A 20,548-nucleotide genomic window follows, 5' to 3' on the forward strand; every position below is an offset into this window, starting at 1 on the left:
AAATTTATAATGGGCTATTTTCTAAAGCATGAAGTAGTAGGTGATAGGTTACTAACATAATGTATACGTAACCCAAGGATGATAATTATTCCATTAGTGTTACAGTTGGAATTCCTGCTTCTCCAGCAGACCAATAACCAGTAGGTGACAATGGTTGTCATGGATGTCATTGTGCACACCACACCGTGTATCATGAATTAGATTTTTATTATTACAGAAAAAGCAAATGCTTGCTGGTTTTGGCTAGCAGATTACTTTTGTTCTTAACTTTAACAAATTGTTTTTTCAACTGGAATCAGGAGGCTTTGCCCATCACTATATTTCTCTGGGCCTTACTTGCTCTGTCTTTGTCTTGCTTTATATCACAGGATCAAGAAATCCAAGAGGATATTTTTTTACCAGAATTTATTCTTGCATTTTTGTGTCTTTAAGATGATGGATGAGATTACTTACTGAATTTTTAAGTGGTCTGTTGCTTTTATCATACCCTTCTCAGGCAGGGAGCAGTTATTTGCAAGTTCTCAAAAGCTGCCTTTGGGGTGGGAGAGGGATCTTTTCCTAGATTTCTCTATTCTGCTGCTCATCAAACTACCGGTTACCCTCACATATCCAATAGCTTGTTTCTTATTGGCTGCTTGCTAGTATTTAAGAGTTATTTGAGTTTTGGTTCATTTTTCAGTTGGCTGCTTTCTTTGTCATGCAGACCTAGTTTTACCTGATTCCAGTATGTTCTAATGGGAGTCACTGGGAGTGCTTATATTTAATTTTTGCATCCAACTTCCTGTGACTGAATATTCCTGGTAGGAGTGACACAGATGTCATTAACTTGCTGAAACTCGATTTTTAATTTTTGTATTGTTTCAAACTCCATTGATAATGTTTGCCTGTTATAACAGGCTTTTATGGTATATGCATTAAAAATGTATCTGAATTGATTGTACATGCACAGAATTGGTATAGGTATTTGTATAGGGTTACAGTATAGTTAAAATATCAGAAAGGCATGATGAAATTCAGAAATTTGATCTTCTGATTGCCAGTTTGGTGACCAGTTCACCAGAATGTCTACCAAACTGACATTGTTTTTAACACAGAGATTTCCACTTTAAATTAAATTGGTTTCAATGCTGTGATTGCCATAAGTAGCCAAGAATTTGCTCTTCTTTTGTGCTAAGTATGCTTTAATCTACCTGATTTAGGGAGCACTGAGGAGTGCTAGGATTGACCCCGAATAAACACTTTTATTATGAATTTAATTCTGTGGAGTACTGAAAAACTTATCTTCCCACCGAATGCTACTGAAGGTTGCTAGGCACCTCAAAGGGTTAGTGACTATCACAGCTTGCTTAGCACATGGTACCGCATATGTCACTTGCAATCTCCGAGTAGAACAGACTTCTTCTGCTGTCACTATAGATTATTCTGTGTGGTTTGGGGTTGTTTTGCTGTGCTTAGAATGTGAGTCCATCCCTTATAAAATGGTAACATTCTGTGGATGGGGACTCCTGGATCCAGCAAAAACAAGTCACTGAAGATGTGGGAAGAGGAAAGACTTGAGGTTTTCATAGAATAGCAATAAAAATAATTAGTCACCTGAACATTTAATAGAAAACAGAACATCAAACCAGTCAATGGCTGAGGCAGTGTGACAGTAATAATAAATCTTAATTTTCTTACCAGCTTTTTTAGGTCCTTGTTCTTTTAATATTGCTTGTTTTGACATGTGCATTCCTGCATACTCTGTGTAATGCCAGCAATATAGGGGTTGCACTTACCACAAAACAGGCGTATCCCCAAAGCCTCAGGACATTGAACTGCCCTTTTGTTCCCTGTAACTTATTGCAGAACTGCTCACAGAACGACATGTTTTACTGCGTGTCACCTTATTGCTTTATTATTAACCTTCATAAAGGTCAGATGGGCCCGACTCAAATTCATGAGGAAACAATGCTATACTAAGTTGTGTTTCCTCATTTTCCCTCTGCTGGAGGACCCGCATATTTTTCTGAGTTCTGCCACAGTATTTTTGGTATCATGTGGAAAGCAGAGAACTGTTTTCAATTCCCATTCTGGAAATCAATGAGATGTAAAATTGCAGCAGTTCCATGCTGCCTAGAGCCTCTCCTGACAAACCTCGTTTGGTTTGTCAGAATTCATAAAGCACCCATAAGACCGTAGCATTAGCTCTATTTCTCTCTGATGTGAACGAGCGCAGAAAGAAACCAGCTCTTAAGGAGACATTTTCATTTGCTTAAATAACCCTGCTTTGGCTGCAGTATAGCAAAATCTTTGTGTGCTATGCATATTTCTTTGGATGGGAATAGGAACCAATACCTGTACGTGTGACACAAAAAAGCAGTAAGTCCGTGGACTAACTCAATAATTACTTCATTTCTGAAAATGTCATTCATGCATAGGAAAAGTCAGTCGAGCTAATAGTCCAGGCATGCTGTACTTTTTGGCATATTTGTGACTAACTCAGGAAAGTTACCTTTGTTAGTGTGCTGCTGACCGTGATCCCCTGTAACTGAAGGAAGATACAGTATAGAACTTGCATCCTCCTTTTACAAAAGCAGAGAACTCTTTCACCTGAAGTAAAATAAATTTTCTAAATACCAGCAACTCCAAGCCTTTGAGAGAAGTTAGCAGATAGGAATTAAATGACTTATGAATACATCAATTCATTCAGCAGTTCCTTAGAATCTATTTTGCAGCATATTTAGGAGGGACTTCTAAACTCTTATGATGTATGTTTTGGAAGTATGTGGAGTATGGCATATGTCAAAAAAAAAAAAAAAAAAAAAAAGGTTTAGCTCCAAAGTATTTTCCTATGGGTGTCATTATAGATGGAATGATTGGGTAGCTTATGGCATTAGCAATGGCTGAGAAGCTTCTTGTCTATGCCTCTGATGCAGATAACTACAGTCATCCCTTATCAGTTCCTTGGAAGTATTTATAAAATGTTCTGTTCTCATTCCCTTTGCTGCTGGAGCAAACATGATTTTTGTATAATGGCATTTCTCTTGACTACCTTAGGCTGATAAGAGAAGAATTGAATGAATGTCTGTAAATGAGGTGTTCTTTCTCTGTACTGGTTATTCTTTTAGCATAGAAATTAAGTGGATTGCAAGTTTCTATCTCATTCTTGAACTAGTTTCCAGAACTATATGTCCATTTCCTTTAGTTTGCTTAATGTTGATTTTCTAATAAATAAAAATGCAACAGCATTGACATTTCCAAGCTATCATAAATTGTGTTAAACTTCTTGGCAGTGACAAAAAAATAATAATCCTGAATGTAATTTAAAATTGGGATTCTGTCATAGTTCAGGGATATGCATTTCAATTATTCCATCTACTCTCTCAACTATCAAGTCAGCAGAATATGAGTTTTCACCTAATGACGTCACTGCATGATCTAGATTTAGGAAAATGCAGACTTTGGAGATAATAACTTGGAACATCTACCAAGAGAGTAGATGGTGAGCTGAATATGTTGGAATCACTCTCTCCACGTGATTGTGTCAGGAGCTTAGTTGCTGTAACTCACTGGTTTGTGAGTTCTGGGCCATAGACTGGGGGAAATGTATCAGGGAAAATGTGGAGGATGACCTGAAAAGAAGAGGTTTGAAATTCTTCCAGAGAGAATCTAAAAGTTCTCTTGGCCACTGAAACCAATGTTAGACAAACATGTGTCACAAACATGATTTTCTCTGAACTTCCATTTCTGAAGTCTGATAGCAGCATAATTTGTTGGGTTTGTGTTTTTTAGGGGTTTTTAATTGCTTGGATGTAAAAATCTGCTTCCTGAGTTGAAACTTGGCCTCATTCTACTGGATCTCAGCCAAGGAATAAATTTTATTTTGGGAGAACATTTGAAGAAAAGGGGAAAATCATAGGGTTTTTTGGTTTTAAGTTTCACATTTATAGAGATATTTTTATAGCAGAAATCAGATTCCTTCTCTAATACTTTGATACCTCGCTGAAATTTTGCTGCATGTAGATTGCCATTTGAATTGCTGGCTTGAATGGTTTGGAAAGTTCCATGACTTTTTGTGCCTAGATGCATTCTTTTATTCTTATTCTTTGCACTCAAGACTTCAGTAGAGCTATTGTGGATTTTCTTCTGTTACCGAATATGAGCGTAAAACGTGGTCCAGATTTTATTTTATTTTATATTCTGTGTTCTGAACTCTGTCCCCTGGTCCTGTGTTCATTGCTGCAAGACAAGTTAAGCAGGTCTACAGCACAATTACCTGTTCCACAGAGACATTGGCCCTTGAGTTCCTGTACAACTGCAGTCACACAAGGTGTGATTATTTTTTCTTTCTTTTTTTACTTTTCCTAATCTTGGATAAAAATAGCCTTTCATAGGAAATGTTATGAAAGTTCAGATACGATCTGAAAAAGTGATGAAGCTTATAGCCTGTAATCATTCAGGTAATATTTATAACAGTCTTTTCAGGAAGTCTTTTCACTAAAGATATGGTAGAGCTCAGAGAGGTCTTCTCTTCATCCTTCTCAAAGTATGACTAGGCTACCAAGAATAAAAAGCAGGGAATTTGTCTACTGTAGGTTTAATTGAGTTTGAATCTCTTGAACTCTGTTCAAAAGGTATCCATGCTTTGAATAGGATGTTCAGCAGAGCACAAGTGTTGTTTTCTAGGGCGTATTCTAGGATACTAATCAATATAGTGTACCTAGTATCCATAGATATTTTCAGTTCTTTGAAATACTTTTGTGAACAATGCCTAATATAAATTAGAACTGAATTCAGCTTTGGGTTACTGATCTTGAATGGTTTGTACCATTTATATGGTCTCATTGCAAAAGTATTAATCCTAAATAAAGGAACTGCAACCCAGTACTACCTTTTCAAAGATGGATTGCCAACTTTTGTGCTCTTTCTTTTCCCTCTAGCCCCAGAAGTTTTACATAGCTAACAAAGGTAGCTCTGTTTCGGGCCCATGAAGTCTAGCAAATAGAATTCTTTTCTGAAAGAGCTGAAGTTCAGCCTGTCAGGGTGAAACAGGAATTGATTTGAGTTTCCCTGTTCCCTTGCAAATATTCTAATTATCTTCAGAAGAAAACCTCTTGGACCCCTTCATTTCCTAGCATGTGTGTGGGTATCCTAGATTTTATCATTATTTGCAGCAGAACTTTCATTGATTATTACACATGCATTCCACTGGATTTAAAAACGTATACTAAATATGTGTAGGAAAAAAATAGGAAAAAAAGAGAACATTCCTGCAAGTATTGCCGTTCTTAATTGGCAGTCAAAAGAGGGAGCATTAATGTATAGATAATTCAGGTACAGCTGTCATTCACAGACAATACAAATTAATATTCTGGATGGTAAAATACTGCTTGCAAAAATTTCTAAAAGGCTGAAACAGATGAGCTGTTTGCAAAGTCCAAGTCTGCTATGAGACGTTATAAGGTCTACTAGATACTAAATTTATTTTATTCTGAATTTACAATCTGAAAATGCCTATTTTTTAAGAGCACTGCATTTTTGGGGGAGAAAAATTTACAAGTTGAATCCATATATCTTAATGAGGACTCATAAAGCTGGGTAGATACTGAGGGTAGTATTTTCAAAACTGTCAGCTCTGCCTTTGGCTATGCTTGTGCCATTTTCTATCAATTTGTTTCATTATGCTTGTATGCATACTTTTTTTGCATGAATCTGGTTTTTACAGTTTTGGAAAACTGGGGTATGGAGCTGGGACTGATAGCATTTTTCACATCATGATAATCAGTATAAAAGGAAGAAAGCAAACTTCCCTGGTAGAGATCATAGAATAGTTTGGGTTGGAAGACACCTTAAAGAGCGTCCAGTTCCACCCCCCTGACACGGGGACACCTTCCACTAGCCCAGGTTGCCCAAAGCCCCGTCCAACCTGGCCTTGAACCCTTCCAGGGAGGGGGCAGCCACAGCTTCTCTGGGCAGCCTGTGCCAGGGCCTCACCACCCTCACAGGGAAGAATTTCTTCCTCATACCTAATCTAAATCTGCCCTATGTCAGTTTAAAACCATTACCCCTTGTCCTATCCCCACACTCCCTGATTAGGAGTCCCTCCCCACCTTTCCTGTAGCCCCTTTCAGCCCTGGGGGGCCGCTCTACCCAGAGCCTTCTCTTCTTCAGCTGAACACCCCCAACTCTCAGCCTGTCCTCACAGCGGGGTGCTCCAGCTCCCAAGCATCGTCGTGGCCTCCTCTGGCCCTGTTTGAGCAGGTCCGCGTCCTTCTCATGTTGGTGCCCCCAGAGCTGGACCCAGCACTGCAGGGGGGTCTCACAGAGCGGAGCAGAGGAGGAGAATCCGCTCGCTCGCCCTGCTGCCCACACTGCTCTGGGTGCAGCTCAGGACATGGTGATGTGGTAACTATTCTCTTTTCATCCTTCTGAAGGAACAGAACTAATTTTAAATTGGAGGTGATTTCCAAATCACATTCTTTTTAGAGGAGAGAAAAGGATTTTGAAGTCCTTTCCAAGTCTAAAGCCCCAACTGCTTTTCCTGAAGACATTAAGAGACTTTTCTAGCCTGTTTCTATCTGTTAAAGCTGGATCATCCTTTCTGAACCACCATAATATATGACCTATGTGACCAATCACACATAATCTATCTGTCAATGTGTAAGTTTTCATTATGATCAGTTACATTTATTTTTTTAAAGTTATTGAAAACATCATTATTAGCAGGGAGATAAGTAATTATTTTATGAACAACTTAGAGCCAGGAAAGCATCTGTTATTTTTAACTGATTTGCTGTATACTAGTGGACTATATTGTTGCAATAACACTCAATGAGAATCTTTTGATTTGTAATCGCTAATAGTCCTACACTGATTGTTTTGTGGGGTTCTTTTCAGCTTTCAATAGCAATTTCAAGATTGTTCCCTGTTCTTTTACAGGTAACAGTGCATTATGCCTCCCAGTAATGCAAGCTTCAGTGATTTTTACTCAGTATATTTCAGGAAGTATCAGTTACTCATCAGTCCCTGCTTGTCAGTCTCCACCTTATATTGACCTCTTTTCATATAAACTTAGAAATTAGTTTAGAGGTAACACATGCAAATAGCTAGTGACACACTGTTGATGTTCCTATCAGTGCTTTTACTTAACACACCCTTGTATTTTCTTACTTACTTGGTTGTTAGAAAAAGGCAACAGTCTCTGGTTTAACAAATAGTATAAAAACCTCTTTTGAAATCCAAGTCATGTATAGCTATATATGATGTATGAATTTAGCACTGTGCACATTTCATAAGGAGAGACCATTTTTTGTATCACATACGGTGATGTGTAGGTAGTATGGTAAATTGCTATAGGCTCAATATGAGATTTTAGTTCTCTTAGACCCAATACAGATCTTATTCAAAACAAACATCTGAGGAGTTTGCTATCTGAGATTGATATCACTAAGTACAGATTAACACTTCATTAATATTTTTCTTAAAATGTGTATTTTGCCACATATGTACAGATTCAGGAAACAGTATGTTTCATGCATGACTGCCAGACAATTATGTGTAATGTATTTAAAGTAAACAGTTTTGTGTGTTGCTCTATGGAATTGATTCAATCAATTTAGCAAGAATTCACATCATCCTAATGACCGCGCAGGTATGTATTTCACAATCCAAGTGTACGGGTGTGGCGTGAGCATCAGTCCTTCTGTTGAGTGGTACTGAAATTTCTCAAGAGATGTCCCACACAGTAGTTCCACGTATTTACTTCCACAGTATAACTGTTGAGTTCTAGTATGCCTCTCCTGTTAGCTTCATAATGAGTATTTCGCCCAGAAAAATTATTATCATATAATCCCTGGATGGCCAAACGATTCATTAAGTTAAACAGTAAGCTATCAACTGAAGCTGTGTTATTCTTGATAAAGAGGGCCCCACTGTCTATTTTGAATTATCAAAAGTATGAATATTTAGTCATTTCTCTGCAGTACCTATTGAATGCAGTTCATCAGTATCTTCTTGATTTAAGACTATGGAATCCTCTTGAGTTTTTGAGAAGACTTCCCTTTCCTGGGATTATTCTCTCAATGATGTGTAGCTATGCATATATACAATGATGTGTAGCTATGCATATATAAGACAAATAATTTTCTTCATTAGTATAAAACAAATCATATTCTTCACATCCTTCTGAAGGAAATTGGTCAGCTAAAAAGCAGACATCTTTGAAAATCTTTCTTTTGAAACCTCGGGGAATAATTTTTTTCGCATGTGTAACACCAGCAAGTGATGTTACTTGCTCTCACAATGCCTTGAGGGTACAAAGAGCAGAAAACAGATCAAACAATGTAGGTCTTTTTCATTATTAATATATTTGAAACTCTCTGTGTTTTGGAAACTCTGACTTGGAAAATGCATTGTGACAAGGAAGAGTCTACATGAACTAGTGAGTTAGGGGCATCCTGTAGCTCCTTTCAAGCTCTTGGCCTCTATGCTATGTTTCTGAAGCTGCTTTTTATTAATTCACTTCAAACTAATGATTGAAAACTTTAGGAATTGGGCATTAAGTAGGTAATTGATTCCTAAAATGATAAGTAACATATAAACCAGCAGAGAAATAGTATTTCCTAGAAAGTAGGAATAATTCACTTATTTTATAATAATGATTATAATAATAAATTATAATAATATAATTCATTTTAGATTGGAATAGAAAACTGAACATTTTTAGATGCTTTTCAAAAGAAGAACTTCTGTCTTTCTGTGATTAAAATAGGGCTCTGGAACTCAAAATTACTTTCTGAATTTCTCTGTGGCTCTTGGTCTTTTAAGACTGCCATCTACATTATGGTATGGCAAAATTGCTTACAATTATTGCTAAGATGAAACTATATCAGATACCCTAGTAAGAAGGGATAATCTAAGCCTAAAACTGTTCAGTAGAATTCAGTAGCACTTGTCCTATTGCTTTGTAGGCAAGATGAATTTGTTTTTCACCTAAGGTTTACTTTTTTCTCTCTGGTCTGCTCTGTTTCATTTCAGCCAAACTGAGTTTAGCAGTTGATGAAGTTGGCACTAATTTATTTATTTGGCTGTATTTAAAATGCTAGGCGACACTATCAAATGTTCTCCACTTCAATCTCTTTTCTTTCTGTTTGTGAATGTCACACTGTGTTGTACAAACACAGCAGGGATGAAAACTAACACTGAATATTTGTGTCTACAGCACAAAAATGTGTATTTATAGATGAACAAACCAGGTCAAATCTTTTATAGTAAAAAATAAATTGAACAGCCATTTGTCAGACGTGTGTCTGCAGACTATTATCAGTCAATAGAACTGATCATAAAATGGGGAGAATATTGTCGGGGAAAGATTTTTAACGACATTTTGTGTTTATAAACACACACACAGACACATTAAGACACTAGACCTGTTCTTCACCCTGTACTCTTGCTCTGAAATGAATCACTCACAGCTTTGTACTAGTTAGGCTGAACAAGACAAATAGTCTAGAAGATTCGTTCAACACGGATTAACTTGCTTATTAGTTAGATATACAAAAACATTTCCAGTCAATAATATAAGTATATGAGTGATGCTCTAGCAGATCACCTAGAAAAGCTGTGAATATGATTTTGGGAATTGGTATTTATGCATTAACTCAATATGTTTTGGAGATATAACCATGCAGAATTACCTAATCTCCATCTGCTTAACTCAAATGCAGAAGTATAAAAATATTAGCATACCACATGTGCAACTATTCTTTGGGATTTTTTTCCATTTGGTGTTCTTGAAAGAAAAAAAAATGAGATCTGCAGTATACACATTCTTATGCAGGGGAATAATCCGTACTCAGGATTTCACTATGCTAAAAGGTCAGGAAAAAATGTAGTTACGATCTTACAATAAATAATCAAGGTTTATGGAGGTTTGGCTAATTCCTTAGTTGAAAAAAATTTCTCTCCTGATAAGCATATAAAACAACATAGAGCTCTGAAATAGCCAAATATGTCAACAACTGAAGGGAATGAAAACTGGCAAGAACGCCTTTTCAAATCAAGAAAACACTGGTAGCTAGTTTTACAGCACAGTGAGTCAGTAGATATTCAGAGGTGAGATTTAACAACTTCTTCATATTTACTGGTAGTACAGAATTTATATAAAGATATCTTTCTTTAAGAAACCATGTGGAGTAGCATTTTCTGTCTGTACCCTCTGGGACTGCTGAAAGTCTTAACGTGGACATAGCACACTGTGATTCTCCTGTTTTATTAACTTTACCCTGACTTGTTACTTAACATGTAAACACCCAGAGCTTACACACTTTTTTACTAACAGCTTGCAACTGATACAGATTCATAAATAAAAGCATCTACTGTTATTTTACGTGTTCTAGAGTATCCAAGACTTCTACAGGAGCAGACAGATAAGACATAGGATCTACAAGAAACCTGTGCTCTTCCGGAATGGCAACTCAGGACTAGACATAGTAATATAAAGTATCTGAAATAACCTCCTTTCCTTTGGCAGTTGAATACAACCCTGGTATTGATATTAAAAATATCAGGAACTGTGTAGCTGTTTGTCGTCTTCTGCTTATTTATTTCGTTTACTGTGTCATCATGGTAGCACATGTTATTGTGTTTAATTTTTCTTTAATAAACCTTCCTTTTCTGCAGCTTTTTTCATCCCTTTGCAATCTATAAGAAATAATTGCTTCGAGAAGAATTACTAAATAACTTCAATGAGTTTGTGTTACTTGTTGCAGTAATAAACTTTTAGAAAATATTTTAAGATTTTATACCAAATTTTGATCAGTTACTGCCATAATTCCAGAGTAAAATCAGTGCACTGGAAATGAGCAGCTGAGCACTGGATTAATACTATTGATTGTTTTCAAAATATTTCTTGCAGTTCTCCTTGGTGAGTTATTCAAGCAAAAATTATACTTTGATCTTAACAGTAATGTTCCTTTTATATCTTTCCTACTAAACCTTCATTTTCCTCATAACATCTTTTGTCCAAACTGTCTTTAACATTTAATTTTGTTGTAGTCCATGTCGAGAAAACTAAACCATTTTATGTCTCTCTCTCTCCTGGTGTTAGTTAACATCTTTGTTGGGGACATGGACAGTGGGATTGAGCGCACCCTCAGCAATTTTGCTGACAACACCAAGCTGTGTAGTGCAGTGACACGCTGAGGGAAGGGATGTGCCATCCAGAGGGACCTGGACAGGCTGGAGAGGTGGGATGGTGTGAACCTCATGGAGTTCAACAAGGCCAAGGGCAAGGTCCTGCCCATGGGTCGGGGCAATCCCAAGCACAAACACAGGCTGGGCCATGAGTGGATTGAGAGCAGCCCCAAGGAGAAGGACTTGGGGGTATCAGTGGAATGAAAACTGACCGTGAGCCAGCAATGTGCGCTCACAGCCCAGAAAGCCACCCGTGTGCTGGGCTGCACCCAGAGCAGTGTGGGCAGCAGGGCAAGGAAAGGGATTCTCCCCCTCTACTCCACTCTTGTGAGACCCCCCTGCAGTGCAGGGTCCAGCTCTGGGGGCACCAACAGCAGAAGGACACGGAGCTGCTCGAATGGGTCCAGAGGAGGCTACAAAGATGCTCAGGGTGCTGGAGCACCCTGTGAGGACAGGCTGAGAGAGTTGGGGGAGTTCAGCTGGAGAAGAGAAGGCTCTGGGGAGACCTTAGAGCGGCCTCTCAGGGCTGAAAGGGGCTGCAGGAAAGGGGGGAGGGACTCTTGATCAGGGAGTGTGGGGATAGGATGAACAGTAATGGTTTGAAACTGAAGGAGAATAGATTTAGATGAGATCTAAGGAAGAACTTCCCTGTGAGGGTGGTGAGGCCTTGGTACAAGTTTCCCAGAGCAGCTGTGGCTGCCACCTCCCTGGAAGGGTTCAAGGCCAGGCTGGACGGGGCTTTGGGCAACCTGGGCTAGTGGAAGGTGTCCCTGTGTCAGGGGGTTGGAACTGGATGTTCTTTAAGGTCTCCTCCAACCCAAACCACTCTGTGATTCTATGATGATTCTATGATTATTTTCTTATGGGAAACAGAGGAAGGGAGGAAGATGGTCTTTTAGTATACCTCTTCTTTTGTAAGCCTAATTGCATGGCAGGTGAGTTTTTCCAGTGTAAATGTAGCAGATTTAGTACCTGTGTATTGTCTTTGAAATTTACTATAATACTGCTTGCAACTTATTTTTCCATATATCCTGAAGTGATTTCATTTTCTCAAGTTTTTCTCATATCTAAATGATTTCCTTTGATAGCCACTTTGGCACAATTCCCATTTTATTCATTCTGTAGTAAAGCCTATTATAACAATTTTCTGTACAAATGCATAAAAAATTTATTTCTCTTCTGTTTACTTACATGTTCTTGAACTTACCAACACCAGACTTCTCACAAAAGTGAGAAAACAGATGTAAGTCTGTGCTTCTGGTATTCCTCATTAGGCTGATTTTCAGAAAGTTTTTTTGCAAAGGAGGTAAATACTGCATAGGCAATTTTTGCTTTAATAATGACACTGGGTAAAAAAAAATTAACATACATATGGGGAAACTGCTTCTCAATATGCAATTTCTTAATTCCGGATTATACTTGTAATTTATTTGCATTACAATAACTCTCAGATGTATAAATAGAGCATTTTGCTAGGAACTACAAACATGTCATTATGTAGAATGACAGAGGTAAAGCAACTTAGAAATTTTTTTTATATTGATTCCATGATCCCAAGATCTCTGTTTACTCCCAGTAACTTTATTCCTCCTGCTTAATGAATAATTTTGCACATTTCAGTTTCCATGGGTGTTTTCACTGTTCATAAGTACCTCTTTGAATAATTTTCTATCATTCATGTAGTTGATTGTATTTTATTTCATTGGACAGTGATATACCATCTAATGTTTTGGGTTTGGTGTTTGTTTTTGTTGGGTTTTTTTTGTTTGTTTGTTTGGTTTTTTTTTTTCTGTTACAATATTAAGGAGATTTTTTTTAAAAAAACAAATAACCTATACTTTTAAATTTGGGGTAAATGAATGCTGATGCCTAAGTATATGTAAACATTGAGACTTTACAAATGCTTCCATAATCCTACGATTTTAGTCATGTTTAAAACAACCTTAACTTTATGTATATAACTCTGTTACTAAGAAACAGAAAGTGGAATTTAGGAGATCTACTTTCAGGTTCCTGTTCTGTCACAGATTCCCCGTATGTTCCTTAATGACAAAACACAGCTATAGATCAACTTAATCAGAAAGAAATGTAATGGAGTGATCAAGGTGCATTGCTATGTCTCAAGACACATTGGTTTGTTATGTTTCAGGCTTCAGTTTGATCCAGAAGTAAATGGAAACTTTTCCATATTAGTTCAGGAGTTATGAGAGAAAAAAACCCACATTATTTGGAATAGCTTGTTAGTCTCTTCAGGGCACATCTTTGACCATGTCTTTCTCTCTCTTTTTTTTTTTTTTTTTTTTTTTTTTGGAGGAGAGGGCTGTGTTGATCAGGGCCATAAAGTATTTACAAAATGCTGTTTGAATAGAATTCACAAGAAAATTAATATTTTTTTATGTAGTCTAGGGATATTTTCTGCTGCATTCTCAATTTTGCACTAATAGTAGAGGAAAATAACCCTGAGGAAATAGACTCTTCCACAAAAAGCTGATGGCTGGTTCAGAGAAAGACAGTCCATATCCAGTTTCAAATTACTTATTATAATAAGTAGTTCCATCCATAACTTCCCAACTATCCTGCTCTGACTCACAGACACAGCAGGAGATCAGTTTTAATCTCCATTTCCCTGCAGTGTTTGGATGATGCAGGAACTACTGGTGACCCAGTACAGCAGCACAAACTCTGTCTTCATGTTAAGTAAAAGCTCCAGGCTTCATAAAAATGGGAGCCTTATATAAACACCTGGTATTTCAGGGTGAAAAAGCTTATCAAAGAATCAAATCAACAAGAAATATCAGTGCCTATTACATCAGGAGTTTCCTACAGTGACTCGGCTTTTGTCTCATGGAAAATGGGATTTGCGTAGTTCCCAAGAAATTTCAAGGAGGTAGGTACCTGCAAAACCAAAGACAGTGTCCTTTGCTGAGACACTGAGGTGACATGTTTGGAGTCCAATGTTAGAAGGAAGGAACAAACAGCTGTTTGTTTCTGTATCCTCCTTATAGGCATTCTCATAAATAAATATATAAATGAAAACTCTCCAGAATTAGTATAGACTAAGAAAGCTCTGTGGAGGTTGCTAGGCAGCCGAGGCCAAAGGGATAGAGAGCAGGCAGGTCTCTGAAAAACAGAATCAGCGACTTATGGGTTATCTGGAGTCACCATTTATTCAACTGTCTTTTATCATAAACAAGAGACAGTAGAATTTATTTTGCTTTGGTAAATGAACAATGTTTTTAAAAGATCTGAAATAAAAGGCCTGTTTTGTATCTCATTCCTATCAGTGTTTTCAAGCTGAAATTGTATGTGTGATTATTATTTCTAATGTTTATTTATTCATTGACTAAAACAGGAATTTGTTGCAGTATATCCAGGCTACAACTTGAAAACAATTTAGCAGAGTAATTAATTTTTACACTTTTGTCCAATTTTCATTTTTACCACAATGAGCATGTAAGCCTCTAAATGAAGTTTCCAGTGCTGGATGGTATACCTTGCCCTCAATATGTGTCTGTGTTTCACTGTCACTAATGACAGAGAAAGACCTAATTCCTACCACCATACCCTATATGATATATGATGAAGCTACTCATTACAGAAATATAGCAGTAACATACACACTCTTCCTATTACTGCTAAGCATGCATAAATACAGGAATTTCTAATAGGCAAGTTTCTCATATATGAGGTTGGGTGATCACAGCATTGAATAATTGCTGCCTTTGAAATCTCTGCTTACAGTTGTGTCTTTTAAAGTCTTCTTGAAATTAACTGTGCCTTCAGCAGCTGTATTATACAGACAAGTACATTGAGGAGACACTGTAATCCTACAACTCCCTTTCCTTCTCAAATTGTGTAATGACAGCTCTATATCATGTTTTAGTCTAGTTTTTCTCCCCAGTATCTTCAAATTATGTGTCTAGAAGATTTAATTACTGCATCATGGTTTCTCAATATTTGTTTCTTCCGCAGGGTGGATGCTGTGGGGGGGTCCAGGCAGCTCTGTGGAACAGTCTCCAATGGGCTAGTAGGATGAGAAGTTCCAGGGGTAGTTTGGGAAGCGAGGAGAAGCATCACCTCCCAAGACGGTAAACCTACTGAAAAGGTAATTCATGCTAGGATACTGTTATGCAGTCAGCTTTTCAGGCTCCAGGGATATCATGGCTGGGATGCATGGCGGAGAGCAGGTAGGGAACGGGAGCACATAGCTTTGAGGCTGTCCCAGCGTTCACATGGAGTCTTCTCGAAATCTTCCAAGAGCTTCTTAAAGTGCACTGAGTTTTAACTCCCTTCCCTGCGTGAGGAAGAATTTGGAGGCTATATCTTATACAGGGGTTTTCTTGTCTTCCTGTGGACCTGTTAGAGAATGCAAATCACAAATTTACAGTAACTTGCCAAGAAGTTTCTTATAGGACTTAAAACTCGTGCAAGTGCCAGCCTATCAGCATATAGCAATTTGGCATAATAAAGCATTGTTTCACAGGGAGAGTTATCAGCTTTATTTTTAACTATACGTATTCTTGTTTGGTTGGCTTATTTCAGTCTCACCTTCCAGGCTTAACTCTTATGTTTGTAAGACTCTCTTTCTCCCCTGAAGCCATAACTATGGATGTTTTTCTTGTTAGCATTTCAGAAGTCCAAGAGAATTTGCGAACTAAAGATCTGTCATCCTTCAGTGTAACTGTAATGCTTCTTCCTTCATGTAAGGAGGTAGAGTTGAGCCATGAAGTACCAGAACACTTTCTCTGCTGTCTAAAACGCTCAGCTAGATGGTATATTTCTGAGCCCAGTTAACTTTCAGTATGTCCATGCTATGCACGCATTCATTGGCCCTCAGCTAAAATTAAGTTTGCTGAACAAACAGATTTTGTCCACTCATCCTAAACCAATCATTTCCCATGGTACATGATGAAATATCTGACAGGCAGACTTGCTGCTTTCATTTATTAATGTGCCTTAATATATGCAGAGGGTAAGAATATTGACAATGGAAAATCACACTGGTGGAAAATAAAATAGGATTTTTAATACAGAAGTTTTCATAAGGACCTATTCCCACATCTCATGACATACCAAAAAAGCACAAAGCATCATTTAATTTGGAAAGCTTTTTTCTTTGCTCGGGAGTATAGATGTTTTGGCTGGTTGAGTACTAGGTTAGGCTTTCAAATATCTCTGGGAAATACCTTCCTTTTTGTTGCTGGTGAGCAACCTCCAGCTCCCTGGTATTCATTAATTAAAACCATTCAGAGATTCTAGTGTTGCAATTCACAAATTGTTTCCATGCTTCATCAGGCTTGGCAGCTGACAGAAAACAGGCCAATCTGCACTCATATAACATTATCAAGAGTTATGCTTTTGTATAACACATAGCTGTGGTAGAGAGTCTAAAATTTTCCCCCCTGGAACGAAAAGAAACTACTTTATTACCTGGGAGAAATTATAAATGCATTTGTGACAGAAGAAAGGTTTGATATAAGAAAGTGAGAGTAAGCATAGGTCTTGCCTCCTGCATTTATACAAATGGTGGTAGTTCTCAGTATATAATCTGCTTTTCAAGACTCTTCCACTCACAGTTGTTACGAATCAATTGGACTTATGTTCTCTAGACCTAATTTGGTTTTCTGTGATGTAGAAGAAATGAGTTAATGTGGCTTTTTGTTAAAGAGGGTCCGGTAGTCTTTACAAAAAAACCCCACCAATTGATTTTAGGTAATTTTCTGTAATCAAAAGACAAGAATAGCTTATTTATGGTTGGAACTCATCTGATATCCAGAGGATCTAGCATCCGTCCCCAGCTGTGTTCCAGGGTCTTCTTGGGTGCATCTTTCTACCTACAAATTTTGTAGACCGTCATGGAAGTTCTGTAATGTTTGTTTATTGATGCTGTTGTGATAATCCTTTCTCAAAGGGGAAAAAGTGTCTTTGCGCAAGAGTTAGCAGGGCTCACTGAAAGATCTTTAGACTAGATGTGAAGAGGGAAAGGTATAAAACCAGGCTTGCTAGAGATAAGCCTTGGAGTGGCACACAAATGTTTGAGGGATGACCTGGTAGACCTTTAGTCTGCTCCACAATGTGCTGAGTACACTGTAGCACATTTGAAATGCTTTCATACTAATGCACACTGAATGAGGAATAAACGCAAGGAGCTGGCTTTGGCCAGTCCCAGACACATCATTGACATAAGCAGTAGTTGGTGGGATGAGTCCTGTGACTGGTGTGTCGTGATGGATGGTTATAGGCTCCTCAGGAGGGGTAGGCAGGGCAGGTGAGGCATCGGGGTGGTGCTGTATGTGAGGGGGGCATTGGGTTGTATGGTGCTTACAGTTGGTGATGACATGGTTGAGAACCTCTGGGTAAGGTTGAAGGGTAAAACCAATAAAGTGGATGTTGTTGTGGGAGTCTGTTATTGACTACCCAGCCAAGATGATTACAGCAATGAATTATTCTACAAGGAACTGATGAAGTTGATCTCTAGATCAACTACCCTTGTCCTTACGGATGATTTCAATTTCTCATACATCAACTGGGAATATCATACAGTGGACACAAACAGGTCCAGAAAATTTCTGAAGCACATTGAAGATGACTTTTTGGTGCAGGTACTAAGGGAGCCAACAAGGAAAGCTGCCCTCCTCGATTTCTTAGTTGTAAACAGAGGGGGACTCATGGGCGACGTGGTGATTGGTGGCTGTCTTGGTCAGGGTGACCATGAAGTAGTTGAGTTGCGAGTCATAGGCAATAGGAGAAAAACTGCCAGCAAAACTTTGGCCCTGGATATGGGGAGAGCAGATTTCAGACTGCTGAAGAAACTAGTTAGTAAGCTCCACTGGGAATTTGCTTTTGAAAGTACTGAGGTCCATGAATGTTGGTCATGTTTTAAGAGACATCTCTTAAGAGCGCAGGAACAGGCAATTCCAGTGTCAGAAGTCAAGCAAGTTGGGCAGAAGGCTGACTTGGCTGAGCAGGGATCTTCTAGAACTTAGTCAGAAAAGGAAAGTGTACGGACATCAGAACCAAGGACAAATGACATGGGAGGACTACAGAGATGCTGTTTGCCCCTGTAAGGAGAAAATTCATGCAGCCAAAGATTGCTTAGAGTTCAAGCTGGCCATCACTGTGAAGGACAACAAAGATAGGTTGACATCAAAAAGAGGATCAGAAATAACATTGTCCATTACTTGATGAGGCTGGCCACCTCACAAATAGGGATATAGACAAAGCAGAGACATTTAATACCTTCACATCTGTCTTTAACACCAGTGATGGGCCCTGGGACACGCAGAGCCCTGTGTTGGAAGAGATGATAAACTCCCAGCCAACCCTGAACTTGCTGCTCCAACTGGATGCGTATAAATCTATGGGACCCGATGGGATTCACAACAGTACTGAAAAAGCTGGCTCTTATTGCAGGGCCTCTCTCCATTATTTTTCAGTGGTCTTGGGAGTCTGGAGAGGTCCCAGTTGAATGGAACCTGGAAAATGTCCAATTTTTTACGAAGAAGGACCCTGGTAATCACAGGCCTGTCAGTCTCACTTCAATGCCTGATAAAATTATGGAGAAGGTTATTATGGGAGTTATTGAAGAACACTTGAGAGATAATGCAGTCATTGGTCATAGCAAATATGGGTTCATGAGGGGAACGTCCTGTTTAATTAACTAAATTTCCTTTTATGACAAGGTCACCCATCTAGCTGACCAAGGGAAGCCAGTAGATGTGGGGTTTTGGGATTTTAGCAAAGCTTTTGATCCCATCTCTCACAGTGTCCTTCTGGACAAAATGTCCAACACACAGCTATGCAAGTCCATAATACACTGGGTAAACAATTGGCTGATGGGTCAGGCTCAAAGAGTTGTAGTAAATGGGGCTACATCGGGCCGGTGGCCAGTCACAGTGGGGTTCCCTGGGGTTCAATTTTAGGGCCAATGATCTTTAATATTTTTAGAAGTTATCTGGATGCAGGAGTCAAATGTACATTAAGTTTGTTGATGATACTAAAGTAGGAGGAGCTGTGGACTCCCTTGAGGGTGGAGAGGAATTACAGTAATATCTGGATCGACTAGAGAGCGGGGAAATCACCAACCATATGAAATTTAACAGGAGCAGGTGTTGACTGTTCCACCTGGTTATATTGGGGATATAGTGATTAACTGGAGGATGAGAGGCTGGAGAGCAGCCCTATGGAATGAGATCCAGAGATCTGTGTTGATGGCAAGTTGAATATGAACCAAGTGTACTCTGGCAGCTAAAAAGGGCCAACCATGTCCTGGGATGCATCAAGCGCAGCACAGCTAGGCCATCAAGGGAGGTCACTGTCCCACTCTGCACTGGTACAGCCCCATCTTGAGTACTGTGTGCAGTTTCGTGTGCCTCAGTATAAGAAGGACATTGAATTATTAGAGGGTCCAGAGGAGGGCAAGGAAGATGGTGAAGGGTCCTGAGGGCAAGATTTATGAGGAGCAGCTGAAGTCACTGGGGTTGTTCAGCTTAGAGAAGAGAAGGCTGAGGGGTGACCTGATCGTAGTCTACAACTTCCTCAAGGGGGGCAGTGGTAGGGGAGGTGCTGATCTCCTCTCTCTGGTGACCAGAGGTAGGACATGAGGAAATGGAACAAAGCTGCATCAGGAGAAGTTCAGATTGGACATTAGGAAAAAGTTCTTTATAGAGATGGTGGTGGTCAGTCACTGGAACAGGATCCCCAGGGAAATGGTCATGGCAAAGCCTGTCAGAGTTCAAGGAGTGTCTGGACAATGCTCTTAGTCATATGGTTTAATTTTAAATAGGCCTGTGAGAAACAGGGAATCAGACTTGATGATCCTTATGGGTCCTTTCCAACCTGAGATATTTTACGATTCTGTGATTCTATGAGTCTAACCTCAGTGCCATAGAGAACAGTTTGGATTCCAGGCTCTACACTGGGAAAACCCCTCAGGGCAAATACAGAAACTGAAATTAGATAACACTGTGATATCTTCATCTGCAACATACTAAATAAAGATTGAACTTCTCCATCCCTACCCTTAATGAGAAACAGGAAGCTTAAAGGATTGATTTCTGAGTCTCTGATTCACTGCTTAAATTGTGTTTCATGTGAACTATTGTTGGAAATGCCATTTTGACTGAAGGAAGGGTAAGATAAGACTGCTGTTTTAATATAACTTGAAATCTTGATGGTAAAAGGTAATTTTTATTTTCAGTAAGAGGTTTTCATCTTCATTGGACTCTAATGATATTGATCTGATATCAGTACTAAGTACGTATTTTTGAATTCTGACCAGATTCTGCTTCTGTGGGAACTACAAAAGTTTCATGTTGTTCCAGAAAATTGAGCTCTTTCTGTGCATTTCTTTGGCTGGTCAGTTTACAAGTGGCTG

General features: G+C 38.7%; 1 protein-coding gene across 5 annotated transcripts in view; it reads left to right on the forward strand.

Annotated features, from left to right (window-relative positions):
• Positions 1–20,548, forward strand: part of LRRC4C (leucine rich repeat containing 4C) — a 550,036-nt gene that overhangs the window by 479,341 nt on the left and 50,147 nt on the right. For 4 of the 5 annotated variants that reach the window (XR_003398498.1, XM_026849665.1, XM_026849664.1 and 1 more), the window contains one exon: positions 15,145–15,277. The exons of the other annotated variant lie outside the window; for it this stretch is intronic. The gene's annotated coding sequence lies outside the window, so the exon portion shown is untranslated. The remainder of the gene's footprint in view (positions 1–15,144; positions 15,278–20,548) is intronic. 5 annotated transcript variants of the gene reach the window in all.

This window comes from Athene cunicularia (genome assembly GCF_003259725.1).
Source record: "Athene cunicularia isolate RWA chromosome 5 unlocalized genomic scaffold, athCun1 chr5_part1, whole genome shotgun sequence".
NCBI lineage: Eukaryota > Metazoa > Chordata > Aves > Strigiformes > Strigidae > Athene > Athene cunicularia.